Source organism: Capricornis sumatraensis, chromosome X, assembly GCF_032405125.1.
Source record: "Capricornis sumatraensis isolate serow.1 chromosome X, serow.2, whole genome shotgun sequence".
NCBI lineage: Eukaryota > Metazoa > Chordata > Mammalia > Artiodactyla > Bovidae > Capricornis > Capricornis sumatraensis.
The window spans coordinates 76574732-76586459 of record NC_091092.1 but is presented as its reverse complement, the minus strand read 5'-3'; the positions used below and the strand labels follow the sequence as shown (position 1 = coordinate 76586459).

The 11728-nt window shown below is 44.5% G+C and overlaps 1 pseudogene; it reads left to right on the top strand.

Annotated features, from left to right (window-relative positions):
- The first annotated feature begins 7495 nt into the window (after positions 1–7495).
- On the top strand, positions 7496–10984 carry LOC138071175 (rho guanine nucleotide exchange factor 7-like; annotated as a pseudogene).
- The last annotated feature ends 744 nt before the right edge of the window (positions 10985–11728 follow it).

Sequence of the window (11728 nt, the reverse complement as noted above, 5' to 3'; positions counted from 1 at the left end):
TACATGAACTGTGAACTGCCAGATGTTCAAGCTGGTTTTAGAAAAGGCAGAGGAACCAGAGATCAAATTGCCAACATCTGCTGGATCATGGAAAAAGCAAGAGAGTTCCAGAAAAACATCTATTTCTGCTTTATTGACTGTGCCAAAACCTTTGACTGTGTGGATCACAATAAACTGTGGAAAATTCTGAGAGAGATGGGGAATACCAGACCACCTGACCTGCCTCTTGATTAATTTGTATACAGATCAGGAAGCCACAGTTAGAACTGGACATGGAACAACAGACTGGTTCCAAATAGGAAAAGGAGGACGTCAAGGCTGTATATTGTCACCCTGCTTATTTAACTTCTAGGCAGAGTACATCATGAGAAACGGTGGACTGGAAGAAGCACAAGCTGGAATCAAGATTGCCAGAAGAAATATCGATAACCTCATGCAGATGACACCACCCTTGTGGCAGAAAGTGAAGAGGAACTGAAAAGCCTCTTGATGAAAGTGAAAGAGGAGAGCGAAAAAGTTGGCTTAAAGCTCAACATTCAGAAAACGAAGATCATAGCATCTGGTCCCATCACTTCATGGGAAATAGATGGGGAAACAGTGGCTGACTTTATTTTTTGGGGCTCCAAAATCACTGCAGATGGTGACTGCAGCCATGAAATTAAAAGGCGCTTACTCCTTGGAAGAAAAGTTATGACCAACCTAGATAGCATATTTAAAAGCAGAGACATTACTTTGCCAACAAAGGTCTGTCTCATCAAGATTATGGTTTTTCCAGTGGTCATGTATGGATGTGAGAGTTGGACTGTGAAGAAGGCTGAGCACTGAAGAACTGATGCTTTTGAACTGTGGTGTTGGAGAAGACTCTTGAGAGTCCCTTGGACTGCAAGGAGATCCAACCAGTCCATTCTGAAGGAGATCAGCCCTGGGATTTCTTTGGAAGGACTGATGCTAAAGCTGAAACTCCAGTACTTTAGCCACATCATGCAAAGAGTTGACTCATTGGAAAAGACTCTGATGCTGGGAGGGATTGGGGGCAGGAGGAGAAAGGGACGATAGAGGATGAGATGGCTGGATGGCATCACTGACTTGATGGATGTGAGTCTGAGTGAACTCTGGGAGTTGGTGATGGACAGGGAGGCCTGGCGTGCTGCGATTCATGGGGTCGCAAAGAGTCAGACACGACTGAGCGACTGAACTCACTGAACTCACTGAGGATTAGTTCTCTGGTAGTCTAGGGTCTTGGAGTCAGTGCTCCTACTCCAAAGGCTAAGGGCTTGATCTCTGGTTAGGAACAAAAATTCCACAAGTGGTTTGTTATGGCATTAAGTAAAATTAAAACAAATACCCCAAAATGAGAAACCAAAGATGAACCCCAGACAAATGGCAGTTACAAAATAAGGCAAATAATAATTAAAATAATGGAATATACATATACACCCATAAGAAAAATTAAAACAGTTCAACAAAAATAAAGCACAGTAGATTGACCCAGCAAACTAAGGAAATCAAAAATTATATTTACCAATTAAGAACAAAACCAACTAAAGCACAAATTGGAAGACAAACCTAAAGCAAGGCGCCAAGTGAGGAATAAAGCAATAAAAACAAAACTAACAAATATTTTGAGAGGAAAGACAAGAAAGAATAGATATGCAAAGTTAAATAGAGATATATGAAGAAGATTTATACACATTAAAGATTAACTGCAAGGGGAAAAGAACAGTAGGAAAAGGAGACAAAGGAATAAATGTAGAAAAACTAATAATAGGTTTTCAAAATTAAATTAAAAAAATAAAAGAAAAAATAGGAAAACTCCACAGAACTGCAAAAGCCCAGGGTAGAGGCAGAGATTTAAAAAAACAATGAAAAAATGTGATTGAGGATAAAAATAGCTCAAAGGCTTAATTAGATTTCATAGTGCCAATAAAATTAACAACTTATAACCGAGGTGGGGAAAAGGGGGGAAAAAAGAAAAAAACATCTGGAAGAATCTACAGAACAAGTCAAAACATAAGAACAATAAATGTTTTCCTTGAGTCACTGCTGTCAGAGTCCTTTCCCTCACTGGGGGTCACAGTCCACCTCACCTCCCTAGGATGCCCTCCAACACTGTGCTGATCTCTGGACCTGCTACTGAGGCAGCTCAGATTCCAATCTGGTCCTACTCCTGTGTGTTCATCCCTCCATTGTCCACAGCTATCAGAACTAGTGCGTTTTCATTTGTGGGAGCTCTCAGTGTCCTTTTATGTATCCCATAGACACGGAGTCTGCCTAGTTGATCATGTGGATTTAATCTACAGCTTGTACAGCTGGTGGGAAGTTTTTGGATCTTTTTCCTTAGTGACACTGCCCCTGGGTTTCATTTGTGGTTTTATTTCCACCTCTGCATGTGGGTCGTTCAGTGAGGTTTGCTCCTGAGGCTGCCTTGGAGGATTTGGATTTGCTCCTGTGAGGGCCAGGTGTGCAGGTGGTGCAGCTGCTTGGGTCGCAGGGGTTCTGGCAGCACCAGATACTCAGGGGAGTTGGTGGCTAGGGCAGCAGGAAATATAGTGCTCTAGAACAGTATGGAAACCAGGATTGGCCAGTATGCTCCAGTATTCTTGCCTGGAGATTCCCCCTGACAAACAAGCCTGGCAGGCCACAGTCTTCAGGGTCTGAAAGAGTTGGGCACGCCTCAAGTGACCCTATAGACACAGACACAAGCCCCAGTGAGAGTTGAGTATGAAGGTGGGGCGCAGCTGCTTGGCTTGCAGGGACCCTGGCAGCACCAAATGTGCAGGGACATGGACTGCCTCTGCCACAGGAGTTATGGCCCTATCAGAGTCTTTTATTGAGCCTCTTGTAGCTGGCAATCAGAAGGCCTCTTTGACCAGTCTTTCTCTGTAGCTCTGCCCATTCAGGTACTTAGAAGGCTCCCGTTCCTGGGATCCTTCTCTGTTGTTCACCATGTCAGGCACATAGAGGTGCCCCCCTGGCTGGGGTCCTACTCTGTAGATCGGCAGGTCAGGCACTTAAAAGGGCACCCTGGGTGGGGTCCTACTCTGTAGGACTCAGTGTGTCAGGTGTTTGATGGGCCAGCCTCTCTATTGTTCAGCTGCGGATGCTGGCGTGTGGGGTGAGAGAGGCTATGGTGATACCTCCACCCCCTATGCATGACTCAGCAATATTGCCTTGCTTCCATGGCTGCCTGGCTTTCCTCCACTGACATTTCCCACCACGATCTCCTCCCTTACATCCCCTCAATCCGTCTCTCCGCAGTCAACAGCAGTCCTCACCCTGGGATTGCTCCACAATTCCAGCTCCCAGCTGCTGTGCCTTCCAGGGGACCAGCATTTCTATCCAGGGTATTTATGACTTCATCAAGGACTGTCTGATTCTCATTCCATTTAGGCTGCCACAGATCAGCTGTTTCACTCTCAGCCTTAAATGTTTCTCCTCTGACTCAGACAATTGCCCCAATGTGGGGCTCGGACCCTTGCTTCAGTTCCCCCACCTGCTGAGGGCAGATCCAGTCCTACTGACACTCCTGTTTTTTCCCTCTAGTTCCTTCATCCTACCAAGTTTTGCATGGTGGTGTATATTTTCCATTGGTCAGATACTCCTGTCCTCTCTCAGCTGGTGTTCTGCACTCACTTCTGCATCTGAAGGTGTATTCCTGATGTATCCATGGAGAGAGATGTACTTCACATCCACCTACTCCTCCACCATTTTGTTCTCCCCTCAACATCCTTGTCTTCTTAATCTTAGAGGAAAACCTTTCAGCTTTTCACCACTGAGTATGATGTTAGCTGTGGGTTTGTCATATTTGACCTTTATGATATTATGTATCTTCTGTACCCACTTTCTTTAGAGATTTTATCATAGATGAATGTTCAGGTTTTTTACCATGTTGTGCAGCTTGCAGGATCTTAATTCCCAGACCAGAGATTGAACCCATGGCCATGACAGTGAAAGCACTGAGTCCTAACTGGTCTGCTAGGGAAGTCCCTGATGTTCAATTTTGTGAAAAGCTTTTTCTGCACTTAGAGAGATGATCATATGGTTTTGTTTATTTTGGTTAATGTGGTGTATCATGTTGACTGATTTGTGGATTTTGAACTGTTCTTGCATTCCTGAGATAAATTTCATTTGATCGTGATATATAATCCATTTAATGTATTATTGAACTTGATTTGCTGATATTTTGTTGAGGATTCTTGTGTCTATGTTTATCAGAGATATTGGCCTATAATGTTTTTGTGTGTGGTATCTTTGTCGAGTTTTGATATCAGGATAATACTGGCCTCATAAAATGAGTTTGGAACCTTTCCTTCCTCCTCAATTTTTGAGACTACTTTGAGAAAGATAGGTATTGACTCTTCCTTAAATGTTTGACAGAATTCACCTGTGAAGTCATCTGGACCTCGACTTTTGTTTTTTGACAGTTCTTAGATTACTGATTTAGTTTTATTAATAGTAATCAATCTATTCAGATTATCTATTTCTTCATGATTCATTCTTGGAATCACTGTGTGTTTCTAGGAATCTATCCATTCTTCTAGATTGTCTAATTTGTGGCATATAATTTTTTATAATATTTTCATGATTCTTTGTATTTCTGTGGTGGTTGTAGTGACTTCTACTCATTCAGTTGTAATTTTATTTATTTGTGCTCTCTTTCTTATCTGGCTAAACATTTGTTAGCCATTTGTTAGTCAATTTTGTTAATTTTTTCAAAGAACCAACTCTTAGTTTTATTGATCTTTTCTAATTTTTTTAGTCTCTAGTTCATTTATTTCAAATCTGAGCTTTATTATTTCCCTCCTTCCACTAACTTTGGATTTTGTTTTTTCTTCTTTTTCTAGTTTCTGTACATGTATATTTAGATTAAGATTTTTCTTGTTTCTTGATATAATCCTTTTACTATAAACTTTTTAGAATTGCTTTCGCTGCATTCCATGGATTTTGGACAGAAGTGTCTTCATTTTCAATTTTCTAAAGTGTTTTTTTTCCACTTTGATTTCTTCATTGACCTATTGATTGTTTAGTAGCATGTTGTGTAGTCTACACATGTTTGTGTTTCTTTCCTTGTAATTGACATCTAGTCTCACAGCATTGTGGTCAGGGAAAATGCTTAGTATGATTTCAATCTTCTTAAATTTAAACTTCTTTGTGGCCTAACATGTCCTCTTAGTGTTATTTTTACAGTCATTTCTCTTTATTATTTTCTATTCATTGTAGGTTTTTGGTTTGTGGTTCCCAAGAGATTCATATATATTATCTTGTAGTCATCTATTTTAAGCTGATAGCCACTTAAATTTGAAGGCATTCAAAAAATACTCTATTTTTATCCCCCAACATACATTTTATGTTTTTGATAATATCTTTTGTCAATACATCTTTTGACTTTGTGTCTAATTGCCTTTATCAATGAGATATTTTCTTTCATGTACTTTACTTTAGTAATGGCCTTTTTTTTAACTTAAAAATGTACTTTAAATTTTCTGAAAAGGCCAGTTTAGTGGTGATGAACTCCTCTAGTTTTGAATATCTGAGAAACTCTTTATCTGTCCTTCAATTCTGAATGATTACTGCACTGAATTGATTATTCTAGGTTGTAAGTTTTTTCCTTTCAGTAGTTTAAGTATATCCTTCCACTGCACTATGGCCTGTAAATTTGTAAAGTTTCTGCTGAAAATTTTGCTAATAGTTTAATTGGGTTTCTTTTCTATGTAATTAGTTGTGGTTTTTTTTTTTTTGCTGCCTTTAAGATTATCTCTTTAACTTCTGCCATTTGAATTGTGATGACTTGGTGTGGATCTCTTTGGATTCATCTTTTTGGGACTCTCTGTGCATCCTGTACCTGGATGTCTATTTCCTTCCCTAGGTTAGGGAAGTTTTCAGCCATTATTTCTTCAAATAAGTCTTCCATCCCTTCCTGTGTCTCCTCTCCTTCTGGGACCCATATAATATGAATCTTAGAACACTCGATGTTGTCCCAGAGGTCCCTTAAACTATCCTCACTTTAAAAAATTCTTTTTTTTCCTGTTATGATTGAGTGATTTCCACTATTCTGTCTTCCTGATTACTTATCCATTCTTCTGTATCATGTAATCTGTTGTTGATTACCTCTAGAATATATTTTATTTCAGTCATTATATTCTTCAGTTCTGGTTTGTTCTTCCCTATATTTTTAAAATATTTGTTGAAGTTCTCACTGAGTTCCTCCACTCTGCTGAGTTCAGTGAGTATCTTCATGATTGTTTCTTAAACTCTTTATTATGTAAAATATTTATCTCCATTTCATTGGGGTTTTATTTTTCTGGGCTTTTATTTTGTTCCTCCATTTGGAACATATTCCTAACTCCTCATTTTGTGTGCTTTTGGTCTTTGCTTCTATGAATAGGTGAAGGAGGGCCTTGTGTGGGAGCATCCCCTGTCTAGACTGCTTGCACCTGGAAGCTTTGGCAGATTAGTAAAACTGGAGTAGGCATGAGCCAAAGGAAGTCCCTGGGGAGTGCTGAACTGAGGCAACCTTGGCAGAGTGGCTTGAGCTGAAGAGGGTTGGACTGGTGGTGATTCCCAGAGAGTGATGTTCCTGAGACCACCTTGATGCGAAGGCTGGAGCTGGAACAGGCCTGGGCCAGGGTAATTCCTTGTGGGGTGTGCCACATTGGGGCCACTTTGGCAAAACAGCTGGGGCTAGGGTGGGCTTGGGCTGGATGCAGTCTCAGGAAGTGTTGTAACAAGGCCTCCATGGTGGAACAGCTGGAGCTGAATTAAGCACAATCCTGGGAGTGGCTAGGGGCAATTTCACCTGACACTGCCCTTGGTGAAATGGCTAGAGCTGGAGTGGGCATGGGCCTGAGGGAATGCCTGGGGCGTTCACTGATAACTCCAACCCTGGTGAGACCTCCAATTTCCTGCCCATTAACCCAAAGCTCTAGGGTTAATGAGTAGATTTCCTTTATTTATAGTCTAGATGACTTTTAAATTGCTGTTTTTTTCACTGTGTCTCAAGGTGGGTGAGTCTGTGCTCTGACTCCTCAGCAATATCCCTCCCTACCCTCCCTACCTCTGACTCCTCAGCAATATCCCTCCCTATCTCCACATCAGGGGTGTGTCCTTGCAGATTCCATGTTCCCATCTCTTCTACCCATTTCTATGTTATGCTTCTCTTTGCAGTAGCAGTTCAATCAGCCAATTAGTTGTTCTTTAGCAGGAATTGCTCTATATATGAGGAGGCAAGCTCAGGGTCTTCCTATGCTGTTATCTTTGACCCCTTTTTCAAAAGTTTTGCACTTTTTTGTTAAATTGATCTTAAATATGAGGAGAGGCAGTGGCCGAGTGTGCAGGCTCTGAGGGGCGGCCAGGGTCACTCCAGGCCACCAGGGCCACCCGCCTTGGTCACATGAGGGGCGGGTATGCCTGCAGAGGGCCACGTCGGGCTCACCTCTGGGCGTGCCTGTGACCTATGCACAGTGCTCAGCACCTGTGCTTGGTGTTGCAGGTCTACCCGGAGCCCCGGAGCAAGGGTGAGTGCCTGAGCAACATTCATGAGTTCCTGCGAGGCTGCCAGGTGTCCCTGCAGCTGGAGACATCTGATGCAAATTATTTGTTTCAGGGGCAGAATTTCAACAAGGTCCTCAGCTCCTTAGTGACGCTGAATAAAGTAACAGCAGACATCAGCCTGGGGAGCGACTTCATGTGCGCCTGGCCCTCCTCCCACCAGATCAAGTCTTCTGACTCCCTGGGACCGCAGCCTTCATGGTAGGACTTAACAGTTGTTCCAGGGCCAGTAGTGTAGTTTGGATATGAGCGATAATAGCAACAATCAGCTGGTCATCAGAGCCAAGTTTAACTTCCAGCAGAAGAATGAAGACAAGCTGTCCTTCACAAAAGGAGATATCATCCACATCACGTGGGTGGAGGACAGGGGCTGGTGGGAGGGCACACACAACGGCAGGACTGGCTGGTTCTCCAGCAACTACTTACCTGGAATCTTGAAGAGCCCTCCCAAAGGATTTGATACGACTGTCATTAACAAAAGCTGTTACAATGTGGTGCTACAGAATAGTTTGGAAAAAGAAAATGAATATTCTAAAGAACTTCAAACTGCTTTCAATCTACCTATGGCCCCTGCAGACCAGTGAGAAGTTAAGTTCAGCAAACACTTCATATTTAATGGGAAATCTGAAGAAATATGTTTTTTTCCAGCAAATGCTTGTATAGTCTTTAGAAGAATGCACCAAGATGCCAGAGACCCAACAGAGGGTTGGGGCCTGCTTCCTCAGCCTGATGCCACAAACAAAGACCCTGTACCTGGCGTACTGTGCCAACCACCATCCACGGTCAGCATTCTCACGGAGCACAGTGAGGAGCTGGGAGAGTTCATAGAGATGAAGGGTGCCAGCATGCCGGGGTCCAGCCCCAGTGGATCCAGGGAATTCGAAGCAGGGATGGAGTTGGTGAGGAGAGACTTATTTATTAGAGATACAAAGAGAGATTAGGAAAGAATAATGTAGCAGGAAAATTAGTGGAGAAAAGAGGCTGAATAACTTGGTTTACGCGGAGAACCAATAAAACTCTGAGACAAGGGGTTTGCACCATCTACGTAGGCCACCAGCACCCGCTTGAATAGCAGAGGGTGGCCCACCCTAGGCTCCCTCTCGTGTGGGTCTTAGAAGCCAGGACAAATAAGTATACATGGTGAGCCTCCGCGCTCCAGATGGGAATTCAGCCAGAAAAGGGAGAAAAGAACGACATGGGAGAGCCAAGCATCAGTGCCAGACCCACAACTTTATTTTCAAAAGCAGCTTATATACCCCAAGTTCTACATAAAGAAATAATGGAGTATGCAGAGTTATGCAAGGGCAGCAGTCTTGACCCTTATTGAGACCAGGCTTTCTTTCTGCCTACCTTCCCGTATACAAAAGGTCTCAGGTGGTTTTACATCATCTTCTGGCCAGGGGGCCTGTTAACATTTTTATGGCTCTTTTCCTAGATAAATGTCTATCAACCAGAAAACTCATTTTCCCTTGAAGTGTTTTTTCTTTAATCTGCATCACCCTCAAAGTACTAAATAAAGTTACGTTCCTGTAGAACAAAGGTGCAGTGGGTTATAACAAAGAAAGTACTTAACTCAAAGATCTAATGTTGCTAATACCAGGGCTACTACCTGTTTTTTCTATATACCAACTATATCTACAAATAAAAGATATGAAAACTTGGCAGCAAGTATTGGCTCAACAAATGAAACCCTTAATCAGTCCTATTCTAATGATTTTGACTCCTTGGAAGCCCCTACATTCCTAGGATGTTTTAAGCTTCTTGTGCCTCTTGTGGTTGGGAGGCCGCAAACAATCACATGCGCAGCTGTAAGAGTCTGGCAGGAGGCTAGAAAGCTATCAGAGGGGTTTTTGGATTGAAACACTCTTATTATGCCCAGGAGACTTATTATCTAAAAGCTCTAAATTAACTTTTTCCAGAAAAATATGCTGGGGAGACAGCCCCCCTGTAATGTCAGAAGAGTAGGTGGAAAGCATAATATAGTAAAGCAGACAGATTTTGGTTCTGGGAGTAGATGCTCGAGAAAATCCAGGGGGGACCCCTGAGGCCTGATCTCGCCTATGAGTTTTGTCAGGCCCCCTTCCTCATGACCTTTGCCATGGGCAGGATTCTCCATGCTGGCTCCTGGTACCAGCAGCCCAGGGATTCTCATGCTAACCACTGGCAGCACTGTCCACATGTGCCTGGACAAGTACCCTGTGCTGCTCAAGGAGCTGGAGAGACACATGGAGGTTTATCACCCAGACAGACAAGATATTCAGGAATCCATGACTGCCTTCAAAAACCATTCAGTGCAGTGTCAGGAGGTGTGGAAGAGGAAGGAGTTGGAGCTGCAGATCCTGACAGGGGCCATCCGGAGCTGGGAGGGCAACAACATCAAGACCCTGGGCAGCATTGTTTACATGTCCCAGGTCCTGATCCAGTGTGCTGGCAGTGAGGAAAAGAATGAAAGCTATCTTCTACTCTTTCCAAATATTTTGCTAATGTCATCTGTCAGTCCTAGGATGAGTGGTTTTATATATCAAGGAAAGCTACCAATGACAGGAATGACAATCACAAATCTTGAGGACAGTGAAAATCATAGAAATGCGTTTGAAATATCAGGGAGCATGATCGAGTGGATCTTGGTGTCCTGAAACAACCAGCAGGACCTCCACGAGTGGGTGGACCATCTGCAGAAGCAGACGAAGATCACCCTGGTGGGAAACCCCACCATCAAGCCTCACTCTGTGCTGTCTCATACCCTTGCTTCCCACTCCATCACCCGGTCCAGCAAGCATGTGGACAGCAAGCCTATGCTGCTGACGCCTGCCTACCACATGCGGCCCCACCCCTCCCACCACTGCACTCCACACACCACCATCAATCAACAGGGGGCCCCTAGAGCCTCCAAAGACACCCAAGCCCTGGAGCCTGACCTGTTTGTGACCCGCACCCCCACCTGCCGCCCTTGGCTGCCCTCTGCTACAAAGAGGACCTGAGTAAGAGTTCCAAGACCATGAAGAAGCTGCTCCCCAAGCGTAGGCCGGAGTGGAAACCTTCAGACAAGGAGTTCGCACTGAGGAAAAGCACAGCTGCCCTGGAGGAGGATGCCCAGATCCTGAAGGTCATCAAGGCTTACTGCACCAGCGCCAAGACATGGCAGACATTCAACTCAAGTTCATACAAAGAATCTGCTCCACAAGTTTTGCTTCCAGAAGAAGAGAAAATAATAGTTGAAGAAACTAAAAGTAATGGTCAGACAGTGACAGAAGAAAAGAGTCTCATTGACACCGTGTACGTGCTAGAAGATGAAGTCCAGGAGTTACGACAGGACAAGAAGAAGATGAAGAAGTCCCTGGAGGAGAAGCAGAGAGCCTGCAAAGACCTGGAGAAACTGGTGAAGAAGGTTCTCAAGAACCTGAACGACCCTGCTTGGGATGAGATGAATCTCTGAGGGGCGTGCTGGTGCTTCATTAAGACTGGTTATGAGACCGAGCTGGAGCCCCGCAACCCCGGCCCGTGACACTCAAGGCTGCAGGGAGGGGCTGCACAGCCACTGCTTTCTGCGTGTGGAGACGTGCAGCCTGGGGCGGCTGTGAGGTACAGGCGCTAAGGCCAGACTGCATGTCTCCCCCTCCACATCCAGTACCTAGTTTTACAATAAGTGCAGTGACGGCATCTGGACTTGCAGGCTCTGAGTGAACATGTGTAAATATTATGTATACGTTCCCTGTAAATGCCCCATTCTGAATGCATACGATGGTGGTTCTGTCTGGACTGACTCCTGGGCTGCAGTCCCCTTCCACTAACCTCTCTGGTCCTGCTCCCTGGGTCTCTTGCTCACCATTCGTGGGGACCAGAGGCTGGAGACACACAAGTGTTTCTGAGGGTGCATGCTCTGCTTCCCCGACCCCCACCCCACCCCCCACAGTGCTCCAGAAACACTTCCCACAGTGTCTGCCTGCAGCTCACCTGGTTAGACCTGCAGAGGCCCCATCTTCCCACCCCAGTCTCCTGGTAGACCAGGGTTACAGTTGCCATGTGCCTCACTTAGCCTGAACCCAGGGGTCTGGGCCTCAGCCCTGAATACGAGGAACCACATCTGCTGCCACTGGGTCCCGTGACAGGTATGTGCATGTCTGCCTCATGTGAGCACGTGTGTGGTGGAGAGTGCCTGGAGTGGGGGCTGGTCTGGTAA